At 43.3% G+C, this 23,613-nt stretch overlaps 1 protein-coding gene across 3 annotated transcripts in view; it reads right to left on the bottom strand.

Moving 5' to 3' along the window:
• The window catches only part of BACH2 (BTB domain and CNC homolog 2), a 181,094-nt gene extending 179,270 nt beyond the window's left edge, over positions 1-1,824 (bottom strand). For 2 of the 3 annotated variants that reach the window (XM_083857731.1, XM_083857732.1), the window contains exon 1: positions 1,779-1,824. The gene's annotated coding sequence lies outside the window, so the exon portion shown is untranslated. Of the gene's footprint in view, positions 1-210; positions 499-1,778 lie in introns of those variants that run through there. The other variant, XM_083857733.1, reaches the window with a different exon arrangement.
• Between the last annotated feature and the right edge of the window lie 21,789 nt (positions 1,825-23,613).

Raw genomic sequence — 23,613 nt, 5'->3', positions numbered from 1 at the left:
ATGTTCCAGATGTGCCTCTGGGTCAGAAAAAGACTAGGAGTACCTGTCCTAGAACTGTTTCCCTGTGTGAGATACCTGAGCTTAAACAATTCCTATTGATGAACAACTCGGGATCTGTCAGCATGTGCATTAGTCATCTATTTACTGCGTGTATATTCCCCATCTACTCTCCACAATGGTAAAAGTTTAAAAAAAATTTAGCTGTTTAACCTCAAGTCTCACAGCAGAGTTGCCCAGCATTGCCCAGAAATGCACACTGCTTCCATGGAGCATTTCCACAAAAGATCCCCGAGTATATTCAGAACCACCGTATCTCCAAAATCACTGGGGACCTTTCTTGCCCCCTTGGCAGCTGTGTCCTGGTGTAGGTACATCTGTCTGAGCGCTTCGCCCAGCGTTACAGAGGAAACTAACAAGAAAACTACACCTACGATCCTGATTTTTCAGTTCTCTACTTTTCCAATTAGTCACGGCTTCCTTCCATTCCTTGAAGAGCACCTTCAGAACAGCCTTTGAAGCTGGAGGGTCAAATGTGAAAAGCAATGCTGAACACTCAGGTTCAGTACCCGGCAGGGAAGCACAACGCTGATCCATTCTGCCGCACAGCTGCCCAGACCCCGGTGACAGGGGGCAGGCGGGCGGACACAAAAGGCAACGAGGCTTTTAAAAGAGCAAGCCCACATGTGAGGTGGAATTTTATTTGTATTTGTCAGATGTAGAGCTCCTAGAACAGCAGTTTGAAGCTGTCGTCTATGGGGTTGTTGCAGTAAAAGCCTGACACACCACCTTATCGTTTTATTCTACCCATCTCATCTCAGCAATTATCTCAAATTTCAGTATTTACATACCTGAAAAAGTCAATTAACCCAAGCATCACCACCCTCCCCAAACTGCAGAGCATTCTACCAGCTACAGCAGAATCTCAGACAATTCCTCGCTCAAAAAAACAAAGCAAACCCAACTTGTTTTCAGCTCAAGCCTCAGAAGAAAAAAAATTAAAATATGCACAAGTTTAGCGACAGTTCCAAAGTCTCTGAAAACGGGCTTTCATCACGAAAACACTGACACGGCTTCAACTAGAGCAAACAGGAACGCTGTAAATTCCCAATCTTTCCAACATCTTAAGGAGTATTTCTAATCAGATGTCGTCCCTGCCTCACGTTTATTCCCGAAGACTGAAACCCGGGTTTTACTCCGGAGCTTCAATAACAAGGGCACAATGATCTCACGGCAACTGAAGCGCTTTAAGCGAGACACCCGCTGCATGACCAAAATAGCCCGCTCCACAAAAGGCGAGGCAGGGTTTCACACTCAGCCTCTTTGATGACAGCCCGCGTCTCCGCGCCCCGCGCCCCAGCGAGCCCACAAACTGCTGTCGGAGTTGGCATCCCTGCCCGAACCGCCGGCCGGGGGTAGCCCCGGGAGGCTGCAGGTGGCCGCGGCGCCGGGGCCGGGCGGGGGGCGCGGGGGGCGCGCACGGACACACGCCGCGCACTCCCCGTTACGCAACGCGCGTATTTCCCACTTTAAGGAATAAGCGCTAAGCGCGCCTGCACGGCCCGCGGAGCTCCGGGGGCGGGGGTGCAGCCCCCCGCCTGACCCCGCGCAACAGCTGCTGCTGTGCCCGGGAGGAGGAGGAGGAGGAGGAGAAGGAGGGGAGAAGGCGCGCTGCCCCCCCGCACGGCCGGCCTCCCCCAAAGTTCGCCCCCCGCCCGTTCCCGGTCCCGGTCCCGTCCCCATCCCCGCGGGGCCGCCCGGCCGCGGACAGGCGCACTCACCTCGCCTCGCGCAACTTTCGGGGGTCGCCCCTGCGGTGCAGCCCGGGCGGGAGCGGGGAGCGGCAGGGCGGGTGCAGTGGGCCCGGGGCGGGGGGGCTGCTACGGCTGAGGAGGTGTGGGAAAGGGGGAGGCTGCTCTTGCTCTTGCTGTTGTTTCGGAAATTCTTATTAGTATTTCTCTGCGGTCAGAAACCTGCACCCTCCCCCCCCCAAATGAAAAAAAAAAACCCCGACCCAGACGATCATCACATGGCGATTGCTTTGAACCAGCTGTTTCCAGAGCCAAAGTCTTGCGGAGAAAAATAAAGGGGGAAGGGAGGGAAGGAGGGGAGGGCTGGCAGGGGGGCCGGAGGAGGAGAGAAAGCCGCAGCGGAGGGAGGGAGGGCGGGTGGAGAGGGCGGGCGGGGGAGGGGGAGCGGCACCGCGGCGGCTGTGGTGTTGTTGTTGCCGGAGCGGCACCCGGGGCCGGCGGCAGCCCGGCCGGTGGAGGCGGAGGAGAGAAGGCGGCGCTGCTGTGCTGCTGCTGCCGCGGCCGCTGCTGCTGCCCGGCTCTGCCGCCCGCCCGCCGCCGCCGCCGCCGCCTCCCGCGCCCCGGCCCAGCGCCGCCCCCGCCCCTCAATCGCTACATTGTTGACATTCGCAGGCTGACGTCACCCTCCCCGCCCCGCCGCGCGCTCCATTCACAACAACGCTACGCCAACGGCGCAGCTCCCGCCGCCGCGCCTACGCCCGCCGCGGCCGCTGCGCACGGGGAGCGGCGTAAGGCCGCTCCGGGAATAGCGCCGCCGGCGCTCCGCCCGCCCCGCTCCCCGCGAGCGGACGGCGCATGCGCGCTGCGGGCTCGCTCTCTCCCTCCTTCCCGCGGCGCTGCGTGTGTGTGTGTGCGAGACGGGGTGCGTGCGTGCGTGCGCGCGTGCCGCCGGACCCCGCGCCGGGGCTCGCGCTGGCGGCCGCGGGGGGCTCTGGGAGCCGTAGTCCGCCGCGAGGGGCCACCATGGCGGCCGGGGCGGCCTGAGCGGGACCCGCCGCGACGGCTGTGGCGGTGGGCAGGCGCTGGGCAGGGTGTGACGGGCAGGGTGTGACGGGCAGGGCAAAGAACACCCATCCCGATCATCCCTGGCTCCCAGCAGGGCCGCCTCGTTTTGATGCCTGCGTTATGTTGCGCGCTCCGCCCCCCGGAGAAAGCTCGTCCTCCTCAGAGTGCGGACCGCAAGCGCCCGGCAGTCATGAGTCAGCCGTGCCCAGCACCGCCCGGGGAGGTGAGCGCTCCCGGGACTGAAAACAAAAACAAACCCCTGACAAGTGTTCCCGACGCGGGAGCGCTGATTGTCCTTCGCCTCCTCCCGGGTGTGTGTGTGTGTCTGTGTGTGTGAGAAGCCCCGAATCCGAGCCCCTTCCCACCCCGAGGCTTGGCGCCATGGTTCCTTTGGCCAAGTGGAAAGCCGTGATTCCTGCAAATTATCCTGCTGCCGGCAGCCAGTGCTTCTGAGCGAGACCCCAAATGTCAATGGACATGAAATGCAGTTGGGAGAACTGGTAAATGAATAAGCCGCATTCTGCAAGCCCGAGTTACTCAGCCGGGCTCGGACAGAAAAACAAAGATGAAAGACAGCTGATAAAAAGGAAAGTTGGAGAATAAATGATTCACAATAGGGGCCGTGAGTGCGATTATCTCTGGAGACATCTCTAATTAAAGGGCGTTGGATAACTAGAGGGTTACATTTTCTTGGGTCAGTGGTCTTGAAAAAGAAATTGCAGTTGCAGTAAATGTCAATAAAGAATGATGGTGACCTACTGCTAACAAAAGCGTTCAGTAATTAACATGTGCATGTTTGTTATTTTTTCTGCGTTTGTCAGTTTTCGTTGTACATTTTCATCCCCTGTTTACCCCTTTCACTACAGCCAGATGATACACTATGTTTTCTGTATCTTTTAGAGAGGAGCCGTTCCTGTGAGGTTTCCTCAGTGATGTCTTCTGAAATTGCAGCAGCTACCTGCATGTTCAAAGTCTGCTAAACAACAGAAAACTGTGTTGTCAACCTAGATTCAACTCTTTATATGTCAGGGCCAGCATATAGTCACTTTTCAAAAACGTGATTTGCATTTTGTGCTATTGTCTACTTACGTAAAGTGGAAAGCCTTTAGTTCCTTTTAGCATTTTGCCCCTACTTTTCCTAGCTACGTGTGGCTGCAGAATTGCACCCCGCTGGAGATTTTGACTCATAAACTTCACTTTTCCTTTCCAAGGGATGTTAATATAAAGCCTTGCTCACCAGTACCATTTAGGTTCTGGTTCTGCAGCCATATATGGTGTTAAGCACGCAAAAAGTCCCACAGGGTGTAAGGAAACTCATCATGTTTATACACTAGTAAGGCTGAGTCTTTGTGTTGCTTTGTTTTTCCCTGAGACACAAAAATAATTTTGTATTGGCGTGAGAGATAAAAATACTATAATGAGAAGGACAGAGAGATAAAAATAAGCCATGCAGCATTTGTAATGCTTTAGTTAGCACACTACGTGCCCGTTATGCCACTGCATTCAAAGTGCACGTATTCTGTTATTTACAGCACACTGCAGGAGATGCGGCTCCAGGTAGTCAAAGCCGTCCAAACTGAAAACTCAACAAAGCACACCGTGTATGCTCTGCTCACAACACAATAATTGCCATTTATCTTACTGGTTGATGTTTTTAAATGAATGCTACTATTTGGCTAAAAAGAATAGTAACGTGAAAATGTCCATTTTGGGTTTTATTATTCAGTCTGTGCTGTGATAAAATTGGCAGTGGCTTCAGTGTGAATCGGGTCATGCTTTGCAGGACAGAGATACCAGCACAGAGTGAAAGAAGGTAGAGCTAAGCAGGGACTCTGCACAGAGGCTTCTTGAAAACTCACCAAGTGGTTCTTGGAAACTCACCAAGTAGGTCTGTGCATCTTTTGGTACCCAAATGCTATTAATCATTTTGTGATCAACTCATAATTCAAGACAGAGTTCACATTCCCGTCTGTCACTCAGATCATGATTTTGTTATGGCTGTTGTATCTCCATATAACAGTAGAAAACTGGGGAAAAGCTGACAGTTGTTTTCCAAATACAGAAGGAATATTATACTAACCAAATGAAGCCTACTGTTTAAAAATGCTATTTTTATATCACATATTTTACATTTTAATGCCTAGGCTTCCCAATTCATTTCCAAACTGCTTATATTCCAGGAACAAATCGAGCCTGATATTGTTTCCTTTGCAATCAACTATCTTCATGCCTAAATTTTTCTATATGTAACTATTTCTGGACCATTTTTCTTGCAATGCAGCCAAACATACATTCTAGACAAATATGAATTATTTGAAGAGGCGTCATGTATGGTCTCTCAAAACAATAGACAATTTGTCAAGCAATAACAACAAAATAAGGTAAGAATGAATGTGAAGATGTAGAATTTAGAAGTTCACCCAAGAATACTTAAGAGATAATTTGCCATGAATGCTGCAGCACATCCTCCAGAAAAGGCTGCATCCACCCATTCAACAATATGTGTTGGCTCAGAGCTATGGACAAATTTCCTGGTTGCATGTTACCTTTACTAACATATTAATTAGGTGGTTTCTCCACACTGCCATGACTTCATCTCTTTGGAGAGGACTGCCTGGTTGAGCTTATGGCACTTGACCTACTTTTAAGTAGTTCTTTTTTTGAATAACACAAAACTTTCCAGAGTAGCTGAATTATGAGTATATATTTCAATCATATTTCATATGTAAATTTAAAGGATTTTAACGTGAATCCAACATTGTAAAACATGTCCCAACATCCCTTTCTGAGATCTCATTTGCATATCAATCTTGTAACTTGAATAGTCTTAATAGTGCCACTTGTTGGAGAGCTCTGTGTATTGCAAGGTATTTCAGTCACGTATTTATAAAAACAAATGCTTTTTTCCTAGTGAGAGGCAATTCCTAATTTAAAGTGCTATGGAAAGACAAGTACTGCAGTCTTGGCTTCAACCGCGCTGACTCAAAGACTATGAATGAGCAACACGTTAGTGGATCTTATGCAATTTGATCTTTACAATCATAATGAAGGAGTGAAAAGGGAAAAATGAGGACAAATTTTGCAGGTTTTAATTCAGGAAGTTGTTTCCTTCTGAGGTACATTTTGCCCTGCAGTATTTGAGTTGAAAAATATTGGTTTTCCTGGGTAAGCCCTGGTCCTGCGCAGAGATCTAAGTCATTATTGGTAATTATGCACATATTCTCCTGGGTTATGCAGGTAAAATTAATGACATTGCATCATTTTCTTTGCAGTGATTAAGAAATTCACAGTTGATTATTGATTATACTACAGGCACCATATGTCTTTTCACAAACAGCTCCTACCACACCCCAGGTGCATTACGTTTCCTGGAGCACTGACAGTACCCACAGCATGCCCTGAGTCAGTGGCAGTGACAGCTACGAAGGAGACATTGTCATGGTGTGCCGTATCAAAGATCCACAATGTAGTGTCTCCACAGCGTGGCTTGACACCACATCAAAAGCTCCACAAAGGAACATTTGTCATGCATAGAGCTTCAGATCCCTGGCATGGTATTTTGAAGATCTGGTGAGATATAATATTGGAAATATATTGAAGTACCAACGAAGTGTTGTTGCTGGGACTAAAATTATAGTGTCGGGAAGCAAGGTAGGAAAACACTGCAGGCACTGACCTTTAAAAAAATTGATGCAGGTAACATAATAAAAAGGGAATATAAAGAACTGTTTGTATGTCAAGAAACAGGGAGGGGTGGGAATCGTTAAGGTTTACACATTATATCCAAAATGTGTGTTCTGTGGTCACTAAGTGGATTCTCTGTTTTTTATCTTTTTCAAGGAAAAAAAAAAAAAAAGAGAGGTAAACTGTTCACATCACCTGCTTGCTGGGGTCGCCTAGCTTAGGTTTGACATAGTTTAATTTGGCAAAACTAGTTGCAACACCTATGCTAGACAGGTAGGATGAATGAGCTAAAGATTATTTTTTCCAATGGTTTTACTGGAGATCAGAATTCGTTAGCCCCAAAGCAAACACAGCCCTAGCAGCCTGCTGGTGCTTTGAAGTTCAGTGCTGTGAAAAGCAGTGCAAACACAGCCCAAGGCAAGTCCTGGAGTTTAGGCTTTGTCCTTCCCCATTTTGTTTTAAGTCAGGGCCACCTTTTGAGAATTTCCTCAGCTCTATCACTGGTTTCAGCCTTTTTTTTTTTTTTTTTTTTTCTTTCTTTCTTTTTCTTTCTTGGTGTGCTTATTATTATTTACAAATTGTGAGTTACATTTTAGAATTTGAATTTAGAATGGTATTTTAAAATATAATATAAAACTTTTTCTTTTAAGAGTTCTAAAGGTCACCTGTGTCAAATTCCATGATTTCATAGGTCAGGATGATCCCAGAATCTGCTTCTAAAAGCAAGGACATCTGAAATGACATATTTAAATCTTGGTTCACATGTTCTCCTATCACTAAGAATCAGCACAGTCAAATGGTTTGAGAGCAGTTGTGGGCAAAACCTTGTTTTAGCTCAACTGGCTCAAAAGCCTTGTAATCCATCTTTTCAACAACACTTGGCTTTTATAGTTATTGTATTGAGCATAGAAAATTGGCAGAAATTAAGCCCCCTTGCTTCTCACCTAGCCCTGAGATCAGAGGGGCTGGGTGGGGCTGAGCTGAATTTCTGATTATAACCAACTTGACACTGTAAGTCCACTTGCATTCATTAAGATCCCAGATGCACAAATGATTTAGGTTACACTGTAAGTCTAGTCCCCTTCACAAGCACAGATTCACAAATAGTGCAGTGTGCCAATTCAGCACTGTAGGTCTGGTCAAGTTCAATAGGAACTTTCACAAACACAGAATTACAAATAGTGCTTTTTATTGGAGGAACATGTTATGGATTCTCCCCAGATTGCTGGTGATAAGTTCACTAGACCTGCAGAGTACTGCATGTAGCACTTGGTACAAGTGTTCCCGGGTATACTCTGATACAGTCAGAGGCAGAGGCCTGCCAAAATGTGTCACTGGCTTTGGGGAAGAGAGGAGCAAGCCTATTGACTTGTCTGCGATGTGAGGGATTTCAAATGCCAGCTTCCACTTTGGGGGAGAAGTGGAGGTAGTCAAATATTCCATTACTGCTGTCATAAGTGGAGGAGAGGGGCAACCACTTCACATATAAATGGACAGTTCAAAGAGAGAGAGTACAAAGGCTGTGGATCTTGTGCAAGGCCAGCACAGAACCATGACACCTTGCTACCACTCTGTCTCCCACTTGGCCAATTGATAAGGGTCATCCGTCCTCCTGATAATTTATCACCCCATCATCAGACAATCCTGTCCATGGACAATTCCTTCACCACTGTCTCATGGAAATCCCTTCACCATATCAATTATGGCACAGCTCATGGCTGTAGACCTCATTCCTAACCCAGTTATCCAGAAAAGTGAAAATATCTGCAGCAAACTGTGAGAGGAGACAAAACATCTGCTTTGTCCAGGCTGTCCTGCAAATCAAGGAGGATTAGAAAAAGGCTTCTTTCTCTTGAACAGTGCTGAGGGAAGGAAAACATCTGGGCCTGGAGAACAAAGAGGGCATGCAGAGGTTAATCTAGATATGACAGTGTGGTGTTTGCATTCTAGATATTAAATATCAGGCTGGAGAATTTTTTCCATTCAAGAGCTCAGAGATATTTCTGAGCAGTCTAGGTTGCAGTTCTGACATGTCACATAGTCCACCAGTTATCTGGCAAGATTTAATTCAAAGTCATTATTTTGGGAAGGAACAGATAGGTAAGAAGAAAAACACTATTCTGTGGAGAGAAATTGCTATTTCTAAGGATTCTTCTACTCCACATAGTCTTCAACATCAATGGGAGTTTATACAGATGCATCAATGGCTGAATCAATTTTAATGCACTTATTAAAAATAAAAGCCTAGGGGTAATTATCAGTCACAGACGTACTGAGTTGGTAACAGTTGTGACCTTCTAGCACCCATGATTCTGCTCTCAGTGCGTCTTATAAAAGGGACTTTTTCTTTTTTTCCTGGATGGACTGTGCAGCCATAGCAGTGGACATCTGGCTGTTGTCTTATGGAAGTCAGAAGGAGTTTCTTCAAAACTGGCAGTTCTAGTGGGATGTCTGACTGGATGGCTGGCTGCCTCTTGTGCCTCTGGCACTGTCTCTCTCGGTGCTGTCTGGACTGCTGTCATGGTGGCTGTGTGCTCCCTTTGCCTCTGCAGTAGGAGGAATATTGAGCACACTGCTGCTTAATCCTTACCTGGAGAGGTATTTCTGATGATGAGTCATGCAGGATGTAGCAGATGGAGTCATGGAGACAATGCAGTGCTGGTGTGACTGGGAGAGAAGCCTGGAGCACTGGGGGTGGGCAGTGGAGATAGAGAGGAGGACAAAGCAGAATGCAAAGCCAGCAGCTTTATCAGAGCCCAGCAGTTACTACTCTTATGGGGGATGTCCACACACCACTCTGTTATGGGAGATGTCCGAGGTGCCCAGTGTGCCGTCAGAGGGAGAGGTGGGAAGTGATGCACAGCAATGCTTGGGAATGTGCAATTTAAAAGGCAAGCTTGATCATTGTGTAGTTTAATAATATGTGCTTTATGAAGCTGAAACATGACTGGAGCATAAGAAGGCTTGTGCTGCTAGAGGATGGGTTCTGTCTGACCAGAGACTGGAGAAGGACTGGTGGGAGTGCTGGGAGTGAGCACAGAGGGTGCAGATGTACTGGCACTCAGTGGGCACACATTGGCCCTGCTGGCATAACAGCTCCTTGCCTCTGATGGCCTTAGGAAAGCTGTTGGAGTATTTTGGACTTGTTATTAAAGGCCAAATCTCTGACATGCTGCAGATCTGAGAGGATGTGGAGGGCTTGGAGTGCTTCAGTGCTACACTGAAGGCTTTGGCTTTTGCAGGGGTAGTTAATGTTGCTTTTAGCTCTAATACTAACCAAAGGCTTGGGATCCCAGTGAAACTGGCTTTCCACTGACATATTTAATTATCTGTTTCATTCATTTACTTCTCACATCCATTTCTTTTGCTTTTTTCAAGGAGGCACCTTAAGCAAGGACCAGGGTAGAAAATGTATTTCTGTAAGGATGAAGATGGCTCTTTCCATGCAGAGGGATTTATAAGCTGCCTTCAACTATTTTTTGATTAATAGGTAGTGTTACTGAAGTGTTAACACATAAGGCAGAAGTCAAGCCTCTGTTATTTTTCTCCCTTAGATGTGAAAGCGGAGTGCATTGGCTTGCAGCATGTGGTGTTTTTGCAGGGTTTATTTGGTAGCTGCAGCAAATAATTGTGACCTCTGATTACAGGAGTGATTTAAAACTGCTCTTTGCTATGTTAACTTGAAGTTGTGAACTACAAAGGTTTGCAGTGAATAGCTTATGAATAGAAAAGGGACTCTGTTGGAACTTGCTATTATGTTTGAAGTTGGTAGAAACTGGAGATTGAAAAGACCCGCTGGTTCACTGAATTAATTCATTGCACATGCAAGACAGAAACTCTTGGCACACTGATATCCTTCCTGTGTTTCTCAGGAAAAAGAAAATATGTTGAGATGTTTCTGGACAAAATGCTTTGACACAAGGCAATCCATTAGGATGTCTACATTTTGACCCAGTCTGCCATCTAGTTAATTTTTACATTAAATTTTCAATGTCAGTTGCAGAATGACTAAAAAATTAAAGCTTCATGTAGAAGAAAGATAATTTATTATGTATTTCTCTTTCTTGCAGTGAAAGGAAATGCTATTCTGTAACCATTTCTGTTCTGATTTTCTCTGAAGAATTGTCAGTTTAGTCTAAATGTAGATGTTGTGAAAACATACATGAAACACAAGGCTGATAATGTTTTTTTTGTTTTTTTGTTTTTTTTTTTAATATAAGTAAGAAGAATGACTGGCAACTGGCATTTTCGAACAACTGGCAACTCACGAAACAATATAGTAAAATCTTGTAAGCAGTAAAGAAACAAAATATTGGTGATATTTGGTGATTATACCAAGTGGAAAAAAAAAAACAAACAAAGGCTGCAAAGAGTGATGAGCAAATTCCATGTGAAGAAATTTCACTTGTCTGATAATTGAACTTAATTTAATTAAACTAGATGTGTAGGCCAAGAAATCTTTTCCTTGTTCCTTTTTTTTTTTTTTTTTTTTTTAATGGACTTTCATAGGAAGTTGATGGAGTTCCTCAAAGGAATAGCCTTGCTTGCTTCAATTTGTGTATGGTACAGCCTACTTTTGTCTTTAGCTTATGAAATTTGGTCTATTTTGTTATGAGTACTTGCTTTGTTAAAAGGTAAAATGCACATTGGGCAAGTGCTCTATGGCAATTTGCATAAAAAGTGATGACAAAGAACAATTAATTCCTCATTATTATGCAGTGAAATGCTACTTTGCTCCTAAGTGACTGTAGAGGAAGGTTTTTTCCCTGTGTGTAAATCTGTTGCGGCATTGTTCTAAAAATAGTACTTAAGAGCCCTCTGCACTCTTTATAAATCAGGGTCTTTGACACTCCAGGTTGTTCTCCACAGAGAGATTTTTCTCACACATGCTGAACACTACAAGCATCGCCCCAAATATTCATCACAATAATAAGCATCAGAATTTTGTTAGATAAGGCAAGATAGAGTAATTTAGTATTTTGTCAAATTAGATCTCTATCCTTTTTATCTGGAGATCAGTATTCAAAGTACACTCAGATCACACACAAATAGAAACATATTCCTGCCACACACAGCTAGTCTGCACAGAACAAAGAGTCAAGATATCGTTGTCTATGACGGCTTGATTCTGAGTGCAGATTTCATTACCAGCTCACCATAGGATAATGAAATTCCTTCGGGGCAAAGATGAGGTACATCAAAGAGGCAGCATGGAGAGGCAGACTTTGTTAGTGCATGCTCTGTCACCTGCATTACTGGTCCTTGCCTGCCTTTAATTTGTAAGGAAATGCTAGTAATTCAAACCTTTTTATTGGACCAACTTATATTTATATATGTATGTGCATAAATGTATGTGTGTACACAGAGAAATATATATTTTTTGAATACAAAACCCTATGGAAGTTGTTTGGCTTTGCAGCTGAAATGGAATACAGAAAATAATTAATTTCTTGCAAGCAAAAAATTGCCCATACAGGTCCTAAAAGCATCTTTGTATTTACTAAATAAGTGCTGTCTGCACCATGTAGATAAATAACCCTTCCTGCAACTTTGCCTTTTTATTTCTGTAGCAATTCAGAGTGACTTTAGTGCCTATGGAAAAGAGAGGACAATGTTTGGCAGGACCAGGAGCTGCTGAAGACATGAATCACCGAAGCTTTCCCACAAAGATTTGCCAATATGGGAACAAAAGGGTTGCCCTACAGAAACACACCGCGGGTCTATCTAGTCCAGCATCCAGCCTCTGGCAGCGGCCAGTAACTGATGCTTCAGAGCAAATCAAAACCACAGCAAGCACCTAACTAATTATGAGATGTGATGTGTGGAGGGGAAAAAAAAAGGTTGGTCCTGACTCACAAGAGAGCAGTTTATGCCCTGAAGCGTGAGGTTTGATTTCCCTTGTATCCGTTTGCTTAACTCACACAGTTGCAAATACTATTTATGCTTAAAAGAGTTTCTAATCCTCTCTTGGATTCTAATCAACAATCTGCCTCAATAACCCGAGAGTTACCAGGAAGTTCTCGGGGCTGAGCACACACTGCATGAAACCTTTGTGCTTTGCTAGTTTAGGGAAAGTTTTCCAGCCTTGGCCTAACACCCACTGCCCCGAGGATCAGACCTAATTGTCTAGATGAAAAATACCCAAGCTACCACTCCCTTCCCCTTGAGCCCTGCCTAACTGAAGCAGTTAATTCTTTCCCAGCCCCTATTTGCGAAATGGTTGCTTTTGAGAGATTTCTTTTGCTGGCACTGGGCAGTGGCTCCCCCTTTCTATCCTTCTAGGAGGTTTGGATAGGTTCCTCTGTGTCTCACCTCTGTATGTGAGAGGTCTGCCAGCAGTCAGAGGATGCTACCTGGCCACGCTTCCTCCCTCCCACTGTGGTGAAAGAGTGCAGTGGCAGGCAGAGGAACAGGGCATAGAGAAGGTTCAAGGAGGGCAGCAGTGGTGCCAGTTTCTTTCTGCCCTTTCAGTATTTCCTCATGAAATAGCAGGAGTTCCGCTTGGACTGCTCTGTGAAAACATGCAATGCCTGTGAGACTCACTCTCCTTCCCAGCTTAGTCCAGATTTTCTTCTCTCCTGGGCAGCAATGCAAGCAACACTTTCAAATCGTCCTTTGATGATCTTGTGTGACCTTGAGCATCATTGCAGCGTGATCCTGGCTCCATTACAGCAGAGTGATAAACCTCTCTGCACTCTCTCCATTGCATGTGGTTTTCTGCTATGTACATCTCATAATGGTTATTTAAATCCAGCACATGGACCTTAACAGCAATATCAGAAGGTAAAGGAGATCAAAATAGGCTTAACTACTTCCCATGGGGCCTAAGTGCTCAAGCCTAAAGGTGTGAGTCTGAGCTGAACAGAGAGGTGGCTCCTAAACAAGGAGGTGCCCAAACTCTGCAGGTTTTCATCCCAAAGTTTTGCCTTCACAACCTGAGGCTGTAACTGCTGCACAGGTGAAGGAAGACAAACCTGAGTTTTGAGGTGGCCAGCAGACTGGGGCCTGAGGGTGTGCTTCTGAGACAGCTCCAAACAGCTCTCACAGCACCGCTGCTGTGGCATCCTCGCCTCTGGCTGTGTTTTCACATCCCTTCCCTCCTACTTGCCCCTAAGACAGGCACTCCTGTTGCAATACACCAGTTTGAAACCTCAAGTGGCTGCACACTTCTTTGCAGAATTAGTTTTCTGCCAGCTTAACTTCCTGAACCGGCTGACCAGATCAGATAAAAACAGGACATGTGCAAAGGGAGGATGGGAATGGGAGTCTGAGGGTAGGGCAGAGCACCCCATATTGGTGTGGATCCGCTGCCTCAAAAGTCCAGCAAAGAGGCATCCCTGCCTCAGCCTGGCATCCCACAAGAGAGTGATCTGCCTGCTTGATGCTCCCGTGTGTGGAGGCTCCCCAGCATCTGACCAAGAGCAGCACCTTGTGTTTTAGTGAGGGACAGTGCTGTGAGTCCAAGAAGAGAGGCAGGTTGGTGAGGTGGGGAAGGGAGGAGGGGAGGGGACACGGCAGTTGGGTAGTGGGCTCAGACAGTGAAGAAAAACTGATGAGTATGCTGGCTTATTGCAGGCTTAGGATGGGGAACACTTGAATCCTGTGTACCCCTTCTGTGTGAGGCAGAGGCACTGGACAAGCTGGGAGTGCAGCAAGGGCTGGGAGCAAGCTGCCTGCATGAGCAGGGAGGGGAGCATATTGTGTGTTTTGCTGGCTGATGTGTATTTCCCTTCTCCATATCTAAAATCAGCCATGCTTCTGTTTCCACCAACTTTCCCAGGATCTCTTCAGTTGCTGCTTCAGCTATGGCAAACAACAGAACAAAACTCAAATCAGGGCCCTTGTTCTGCAATGTTCTCCACACAGAAGAAACTGCCTGCCAAATCCAGCAGCCTGAAACTGTCTGCAGTGTGTTGGTCTGTTTACCTAGCACGGCTTATGCTATTTTATTTGCTTAGTGTCATTACATACATCCTGGGAGAGGTGTGTGGAATGCCTTCTGCAACCTATACTGAATTTTTCTGAAACCATGATGTGAAAATAATGCCATTTCATGTCAAAAACCTGTTATTTCACCTAGCAGCATGTTCTTTTGTATTCCTCAGACTACATTTTACATGCCTGGGGTGTATTTGTGTGATCTACTGAAATCACTCGCCATCTTCCATAATTTATGCTGCTCTTCAGTCTTAGCAGTGTGCATAAACTTCAGTGACACTTTGTCATTCCTCTCTAAATCATTTTGAAAAATCATTTGAGGAACAGCACCAGATCCATGGTGGTCTGTGTTTCTCCTGCTTCACTTTCCAGACCAGGTTCTGAGGTGGCAGGATGACACAGCAGAAGAAAAATCACAGCCAGGAAGGTGTGTATTGCCCCAATAGTAAGAAATTGGAATAATGTATAATGTGGTAGCATGAACCTTGGCATAGCTCTTCAGCCTAGCAGTGTCATCCCATGGTGGTGGAGGCAAGGAGAATCTGGCTGAAAGAAAATGTTCCCCTTTTACTTCAGGCAATTTCTTCATAAAACCTCACAATGAACAAATAAACATAATGGAAAAGGGAAGATGTGAGGGGTAACCTTTAAGACATTAGAGGTTTAGCATTTACTGTTGTCACACCGGACTGTACCAAGATTATTTGTTTCCTATTGCTTAATCCATTTATAATGCAGTGTACTAATCCACAGTTTGTCATTTGACCCACTGCTCTACTATGTGGAGCTCTGTCAAAGGATTGTGAAAACCTGCTGACACTCTCTTCTTCCTTGAATCAATGGGACTCCTGGAGGTTTGAGGGAGAGAGCTACAGCTCAGGTGGCCTGATTCTGCACCCCAAACTAACAATGTCTGTGGTTGCACATAGTGAGCATCCTCAGTGCTGGAGTTGACCCTGCCTACTTTCCTTTCTGTCTCATATTTTGGAAGAGAGAAATTCTTTAGTCTTGGGAAACACCCTTGATTTCCCACATTGCATGCTCTTGCCAGTCTCTCTGTTCTGAAGCTTAGCTTCTGAACACTCCTGAATTCTTTTAACTTCATCAGCTTAGGTTTTCTTAACTTGCTCCAGTACCTCCTTTTCAGAAATGTTTATCTTCATAATAGCACAATCAGCATTTCAATAAATTTCAAAATCCCCTACTACAGTGACAACAAATGTAAATAATAAATTCAGCTTCTCGAAAATGTCTTAATCCTTGTTAATTGTGTCCTTAATTCAGTAATGGCCTGGAGGGCTTACAGAGACACACATGCAGTTTTATTTATGTTTTGTCTATTTGAATAATTATGTATTGTTTATCTTATTATCTTTGGCTGTTTGCTCCCTCTCCTCCCTCTGAATTAGTGTCTATTTACAGTTTACTTGTGCTGAGCTGGTTTGGTCAGAATTTCTAACATGTCTATGTGAAAGCTCCCTCAGTGCTGTCCTGCAGGCAATGTCTCTGAAGTTCAATGCACCACACTCTACTACAGGAACTCCTGCCTTGAAAAAGGCTCTGAATTTTTTTATTAAGGTTTGTTTGCCTCAGTTCAGTGTGATAAAGAAGTCCAGTGTGATGTTTCAATGAGGCATTTGATTTTTTTAATATAGTTATCATTAACGATGATATTAGCCAGAAGAGCAACTTTACCTTAAAGTTGTCAGATACTTTCCTCCTATCAGCTGCTTATAAATCCCTCATTTTAACCATTCCAGGTGGTTTCTTCTAGGCTCTGTATCAATCTCATCTATTAAAAAAGTCTTTTTTTGAGGAGTGGGCATTTTTGGAAGCGAGGTGGGCTGGGAGGTGAGGGAGGCAAGGAGAGTGGAGCTGAATGTGAAGCTGGTAGGAAACACTGAGACTATCTGACCCAAGGAGCAGGGCTGGAGCACAGCACCTGCACCCATCCACCTCCCTTGGCTGCCTGTGGGGCTGATTTACAGCACTGCCCTTTGAGAGTTTGTGATTTGTACAAATGAGGCTCAGGATGGGACCGCAAACTTCATTTGTATGTCTGACTTAAACTAGCAGTGAGACAAACCTGTAAAGATGCACAGCTAGTTCACTACTTTAGCCAGCCTATAATTCCAAGTAATTTCCGTTTCTACTTATCACTGAGAAGGTCACAAGAGAAAAAAATTTGACTAAGTAATCTTTGCCTTCTTTTTACAGCTTTGGTACAAAATGGATTAATTAAAAAGGAGAGGAAAATAATCTCTTCCTTTCTCTTGTCATAAGAACCACATGTGCTGTGTAAAGTAGAGAGTGAAAGGAAGCAACTGCTCTAAGTAGAGGATTATTTTATGTATTTCATGGGAAAAAGTTGTTCATCTCTTTTCAAAGCAAACTATGCCTACAGTATTTTAAAGGGAAGTAGGAGGAAATGATAATAATTATATCTGAAGTGGCTTAGGGCTAAATTCTGCAGATGAATATGGGTGTGACTGGGCAAAACGTTGTCTTGATATTAACCTGAAGGAAAAATGAACCTATCAAACCCAGATTCATTTGCAAAAACTGTTATGTGTATTTTTGTCTATTCACACAAGTATATTTGATATTTTTAATTTTTTCTTATCTGAATGTGCAAATTAGCCTATTCTTTATTCACCTTTGTGGGAGTATATTTGTATGCAAATGTATGACAGTTTAGTTTCAACTTTAAAGATCCCAAATAGCCAATGTAAATGTTAATGGAGAATATAAAATTCAAAAAAAAAAAAAAAAAAAAAAAAAAAAAAAAAAAAAAAAAAAATTATGACAACTTGAGTGTTTGTGGATTGTGCTCAGAAGTAGATGAGAAAGTGAGTAAAGACCAAGGAAGCTCAAGACCCTTAGAGTTAGTGATATCTGTAGGGCAGGTGGCTTTATGTTATTGATCAAGCCCAATAACCATGTTCATGAAGAGTAAGAAATAAGAAAATTATTAAAGGGAGCTTATGAATGTAAAACTTTAATAAGTGGGACATTATAGACAAATCAAAAAAGCACTAAAGGATAAAAGAGTCCAGTCCTATGTGGTGGAAGAGAGCTGCTGCAGCTCTTAAGTGCAGCAGTCCTGGTGTTAATGAAAAGCAATTTTTTTTTTCAACATCCAGAATTGTATGGGTTAAAAATTCTTTCTCAACTGACACGAGCTCAGCTAAACAGATCAAAAAGAGATGGAAAACCAAAACACAAGCTCAGAAGTTGCCTTTGCCTTGTACCAGGAGTCAGAAAGTGTCAAAAGATGTGTCATATCTTAAAAGGCTAAATGAAAAGTAATAGTTCCTCAGTACATGAAGAAAGAAAAGCTTTATTGAAATAGTTTCTTTGTTGCATCCTATAAAAATATTATGAGGACAGCATGTATAAAAGAGTAAGAAAAACAGAGGTTACTGGCAATTCATGTAAAGACGAGTTTCTCTGTCTTATAGCATAACAAGAGAAAGCCATTGCTCCCAATACAAGTGTTTCTAATTATATGGGGGTTGGGGTTTTTTAAAGTTTCTGGACTTTTCTGCTAAAAACCTATGGCACTTCATGAAAGCTGACTGTTACAGATGTTACCAGAGTAGCTGGAAAACCCATCCATCTTTCTGAACTCTGATCAACAAACAAGAATATTCATATTGTCCAGAAATGTGTTTTTTGAAGTGAATGGCCACGGGAAAATTTTTGCTGATGGATTTTGCCATAGCATCTACAAGTAGTGCCATACCAGGGGCTGTTCCTTCAGCAGTGCTGTGGAAAACACCCTCCCCTCCCATGAGATATGGCTGTGGCTGCAGAGTGGTGTGGATGCTCATCCACACTGGGGCTGCCCCTGCTAATTCTGGACCAGTTTTCTGTAGTCAGACCTTGAAAAAAGCTGGAGAAAACAGGTTACCTTTGGCACATACTGAAGTTTAAGTAGTTCCAGCAGTTCCAGCAGTTTGTCTTTCAGTCCCACTCATTGTGCTGACTCCTCCTGCCAGGTCAGGATGAAAGTAGTTGACAGAGTTGACCTTGTCTTGGTTTAGGGAAAATTTGGGAGGAAACCTCCAAATGGGGTCCCTCTGGAAAACAAATTCAAGAGGCTCTTTACCCCCAGTGGTTTGGGAAAGATTTCATTTTAGAAAAGTGGAAAGAACTGTTTATTTAACAAGCAAAGTATTCATAAGTATTTTAAAAAAATTATTAAACAATAAAACTTCTCACTGTTATCAAGAGATGGCAAAATCAGAAAGTCCTTCTGTAGTTCAGAGGGAGTCCTCTGTGGGTGTTTCTTGGCTCACTGAATGTCCCTCAGTCCCTCTGGTGCTGGAATGCAGCGTACTGGGCCCCAGTGGGCCACAGCTATGAGGTCCCGATGTTTTTCTGTGTTTTTGGTCCAGAGCAGGTCTGAATAATTCCAGGAAAAGAAAGAGCCACAGTCCAGGGAACTTCTCTGCCTAAGCTAGCTAAGAACTAACTAAAAGCAAAGGAGAGCTCTCTTCCACTCCCTGTCCATGCTGCAGACAACACACACCGAGAGAGAGAGATCCAAACTCTTATCTCTGTGTTTTTGAATATAGCCATGAAAAAATTCCACTGCTTTGCTCTTGGATCTAGTTTTAAAGGCACAAAACTTATTTCTGGGCTAAACAACCGAATGGGAATACAGTTCAGCATCATAAAGTCACCCCAGGATGGACCTGTACACCATTTCTGTAAATCTGGGAGATCTTTTTATTCTACTCCTTGTTCCACTGGAAATGCATGAGTGGGACTGAGGGAGCTGAATGAAACTACTGCTTTTCTGAGGGGCAAGCACTGAAATATTTCCCCTTAAGACACAAGTTGCAGGTGTGAGCTAGAACATTTACCTGCAGCTGATTTGAAACTTAGTGGAGCTCTGAATGTGTGCTAAACAAAGTAGGAACCATTTAATTCTAAATATCCCAGCTGAGTCTAGACCTTCCTTCAAGACAATTTTGGATGCTACTTGAGGCCTATGTTGCTGAAGAACCATGGTATTCACCTTGAAAATCGTGGTGAGATGAAAACTAGGTAAAGAGAGAGAATACTAGGGTGAGATTCTGAGCCTGTTTGGGGCTGCACTAATGATGGTGAGGAGAATGAACATTGTCTTTGTGTCTGGTGTGACAGCCTCTCCCCTGCCAGCAGCCTCCACAGCCATGTGCCACGGTCAGAGCTGGCTGGATTTGAAGATTTACAGTGTTTCTTAGAAAGAGTCCAAGATTGCTACTAGAAGGACTTGGAGAATTTGTAAGCTGCAGCAGCCTAAATGCAGATTGAATGCAAACACAGTAAGGATTTTGGGGAGTTAGAATGTGGGCATCCTCAAGAATCCCAGCTGAGATACAAAATAGACCCTTTACCTGACCTATAATCATGTTGAAAATTAAACAGGGAGAAATTCCACTTTCAATTAGATAAATGCTGCCTTCAAATTTTTCATGGCTTTTTGCATGCTTATTCACTGATACCAGCATAAAGCATTTTTTACCTCGCTTCTGAAATGGGAATGATTTGTATCATCCATGCACTGGAAAAACAGCTTTGCATCCCACTGGATACCCTGTCCCACTGACTTCATCAGGAGTTACATGACTGTAACTGGTGAAAACAGCATAGGTGCCTGTAAAGATGCATCCAAAATGCTGTGCTCCTCCTCTTTTTCTTAATACTGCAGGCTCTCCTCCTCCTCTTCTTCCCAGCCAAGGAAATAGTGTTACAGTGTATAACTGAAACCAGGTATTTCTGACATTTTTAGGCTGCTGAGGTACTCTGGGAGGAATTGCTATATGTCCTTCTCTCAGCTGAAAACTAAGTTAAAGCAAACACTAACCATAATACTGATTAATAACTAGCTGTGATTTCTGTTAACAAAGCTTTTTTTACACACACAGTGGAGAAGCAGCAGACAGTGTGTTGTTAGCAATATATTGTCTTTTCACTATTGTTAGAGTGGCATTTCATCACCTTATTTTATTTGTTCCATCTGTTTCATACTGACTTTGCTATAATGCTACTTTGAGAATACTGTGATTGTTTGTTTGTATTGATATCAGAAATAAATATAAAATGTTTTTGAAAGCACCATAAGGATGGAGAGTTTGATGGGATTACGGTAAAAGCAAGCAAGCTGTGAACAGAGACACAGACTGCTGCAAGAATCCCTGGACAAAATGAGTTAGAGGTTATTAAGGGAGAAAGGAGAAAAAAGATGTTCTTGTGACTAGGGCACTGGACTGATATTAAAGAGGTCTGGTCTTTGTTCCTGGATACATTATTGGATTCCTTTGTGACCTGTGACAAGTCACTTAGTCTCTCATTGCCTCAGTTCTTCACCACTAAAATGAAAGTAAATAAAATTTCTTTACCTCACCAATCTATTTCAGAGACAAATCCATTCAAAAGTTATGAAATGCTCAGCTGTTAAAGTGATGAGCACAGGGGAAAATGAGTAAATCAATGAATTCTAACTCTGCTTGTGATGAGTTTAGTGAGACATTTCTCCAGCTAGTGAACTCACTATGAAGACAAACACTGGCTTTTTCCTAGTCAGAGAAATATCAATGACCATTTTTTTGTGAAGTCATAACAAAGTCTGAGATATTTTTAATGATAATGTATCAGTAAAAGAAAAAAAAAAAAGGAAAAAAAAAAATCCTGTTTGTTTTATTGCATCGAGGAAGAAAGGACCCAAGAGAGGGAATGATAGATATCCTAACTGTATAAAATGAAAGCTTGAATTGAGAAAATGTACAACTTTTCTATCACTGGGAATCTTTTAAAGATTAAAACATCCATGAGCTTGACTTTTCACTGCTAGGTACCTTGCACCATCAATTACACCCACTAATGGTGTGAATAAAATACTTCACATATAGCTGGTTGCATTTTATATTCTCCATGCACCATAAATGACCACACAAGGCTATAAGCATGGAGAATCCATTTCCTACAGATTTCCAGCATGTCACAACCTGAGGATGTTACTTTATTCTTCAGTGCCTTGTTTGTCACCAAAGCTAGAGAGATGTGAGGTAAGTTCTATCTGCATCACACCCAGAAATCTTCCTAATCTGAGATAACTACTACCTGATGTCATATGTGTTTGGAACTGATAAGGAAATCTTTTAAATTTCCTATTATCTTTGATTAGATATGGGTTTCAGTTTTGATTTAGTGTTAGGCACCTACTGTGAGGAACAAAGGAGGTGTCACAGATAACAGAGAGGTAATTGTTTTTAAAAGTGAGATCCCTAAGAGAATAAAAAGCAGGTTGTTGAATTTCTTCTCATTTTATTGATTATCCTTTCACTATGATTATCCAGCTGCGGAAGCATATGCTTTCAAAGGAGATAATCTTATCTGTGAGATGACTAACATGTATCTAAATTTTCCATTGTTACATACCACTGACATGTCTTTAAACTAGATCCTTCTCCTGAATGTGTCCACCACCAATGACACTGACTGGTTTTCCTTTAGGATGAGGACAAGCAATTTTCTGTGAATCACTGTGTTCTTCCTTCATGGCTCACGTGTTTGAAAATTATTTGCAGGCAGATGCTGACAATTTCCTGAAGAAACTTCATGGTTCATTACCTCCTTTTATGATAGTAGCAAAATAAATTGCTGTAAAGTCAGTTAATGTGATAGAAGATGTTCACATTTCCAATAATAATAATAATAAAATCTCAATCCTGCTTTCTAAACTCTCCCAAAATACTTTTCAAATCACCTCCCCTTCTGCTTTTGCACGCAGATACTGAGTATTACTTTGTGCTAAGTAGAACAAAGGTTGTCTCGGTGATGCAAATACTGCTGGTTTATGATGCTGCTTAAACAGATTCTTCAGGAAAAACAGCGTGCATAATTTAGTGTGGCTGCTGGATGAGCAGAGGAGGAACAGAGAATGGGGCTTCTTGCTTCTGCTGTGTGCTGCTTGCTAAGTCCCTAAGATGAACTGGAATTACAGCAGGCAATAGAATATTGGTTAAATACATGCTCAAGTTTTCCCTAGAGAGGGATGGATGTATTATAATAAGCATATAACTACTGTGTGTATTCTTGTGATCATAAAATGAGTGTTGGAGGTACAGTAAGTAAGAAAGAACAGACAATCAGGCTTTGGCAAGTTCCAGTGTCTTTGCTATAGTTGATATTAGCACTATTTGGAAGTAGCTGTGCTGTTTTCTATTTTCCTGAATGGTCTGATGGCTAGGTTTTCAAAGAGGCTTTAATGGAGCTGACTCTCATGTTAAGAGGGAAATAATTTTGGGGTACTTTGGAGTTTGCTCTTGCCAGTCAGGAGAGGGATTTTCTCCAGGTTAAGCCTGGATTCTGGACTGTATTGGCCCAGCCTTTGTGTATTATCATGGCTCAGGACTCTCATAAGGGCAAAATGCAAGGAGGTGGAAAAAAAAGTTTGCTACAGGTGGAGGTAGGTGGGTGGGGAACAGTAACTAAAGTAGATTCTCTTGATCAGCAAAGAAGATGCTACCCAAACAAAAGGATAAAAGTGGTGTAGCCAAATGTGATCTGACCGAATAAAGGAAAACTGTTTTGAAAAATCTGTGATGAAGAGCTTGCACGGGAGTCAAACAGATGATATCCCTCTGTTTTAAGTTTTAAAGCCACAGATTCTGTAATGCTGGCCACACCCAGAGTGAGCAGGTAGTTATGACCTCTGCAATGTACTTGTGTGTGGACCAAACATGCAGGTAGCAAATCATAATCTCATAGTGAGCAAATCATTCTAAAAAGGAGATTTGCATCCCAAAAGCATGCCCTAAGACAGAAGATAAATCTTCTAAAGCCTGTATTTACCACACGTACCACGTGTTTAACTCTAGATGATGTGATTTCGCCTACAGTTGAGGCTAATAGCCCAGCTCTGACTCCAGGGGTACGCAGAGATCAGCAGTGTTTCAAAGTGTGGATTCCTGGACTGGCTGACCATTTCAGATATAAGAAAGAAATAGGGTTTCTGGGGATTGGATGAAGACAGAGCTTGTGTCCTGTTTCTTATATTTTCCACTAAGCCTGATCAGTACATAAAGGAATGGAATTGAAATGCAGACCCGTAAGTTCATAGTGGAGATGAAAGAAGACACTCAGCATGAAGGCACAAAGGCACAAGAAAGAAAGACAGGGAAGT

Source organism: Zosterops lateralis, assembly GCF_965231275.1.
Source record: "Zosterops lateralis genome assembly, chromosome: 3".
Taxonomy (NCBI): domain Eukaryota; kingdom Metazoa; phylum Chordata; class Aves; order Passeriformes; family Zosteropidae; genus Zosterops; species Zosterops lateralis.
This window is presented reverse-complemented; position numbering and strand designations above follow the sequence as displayed.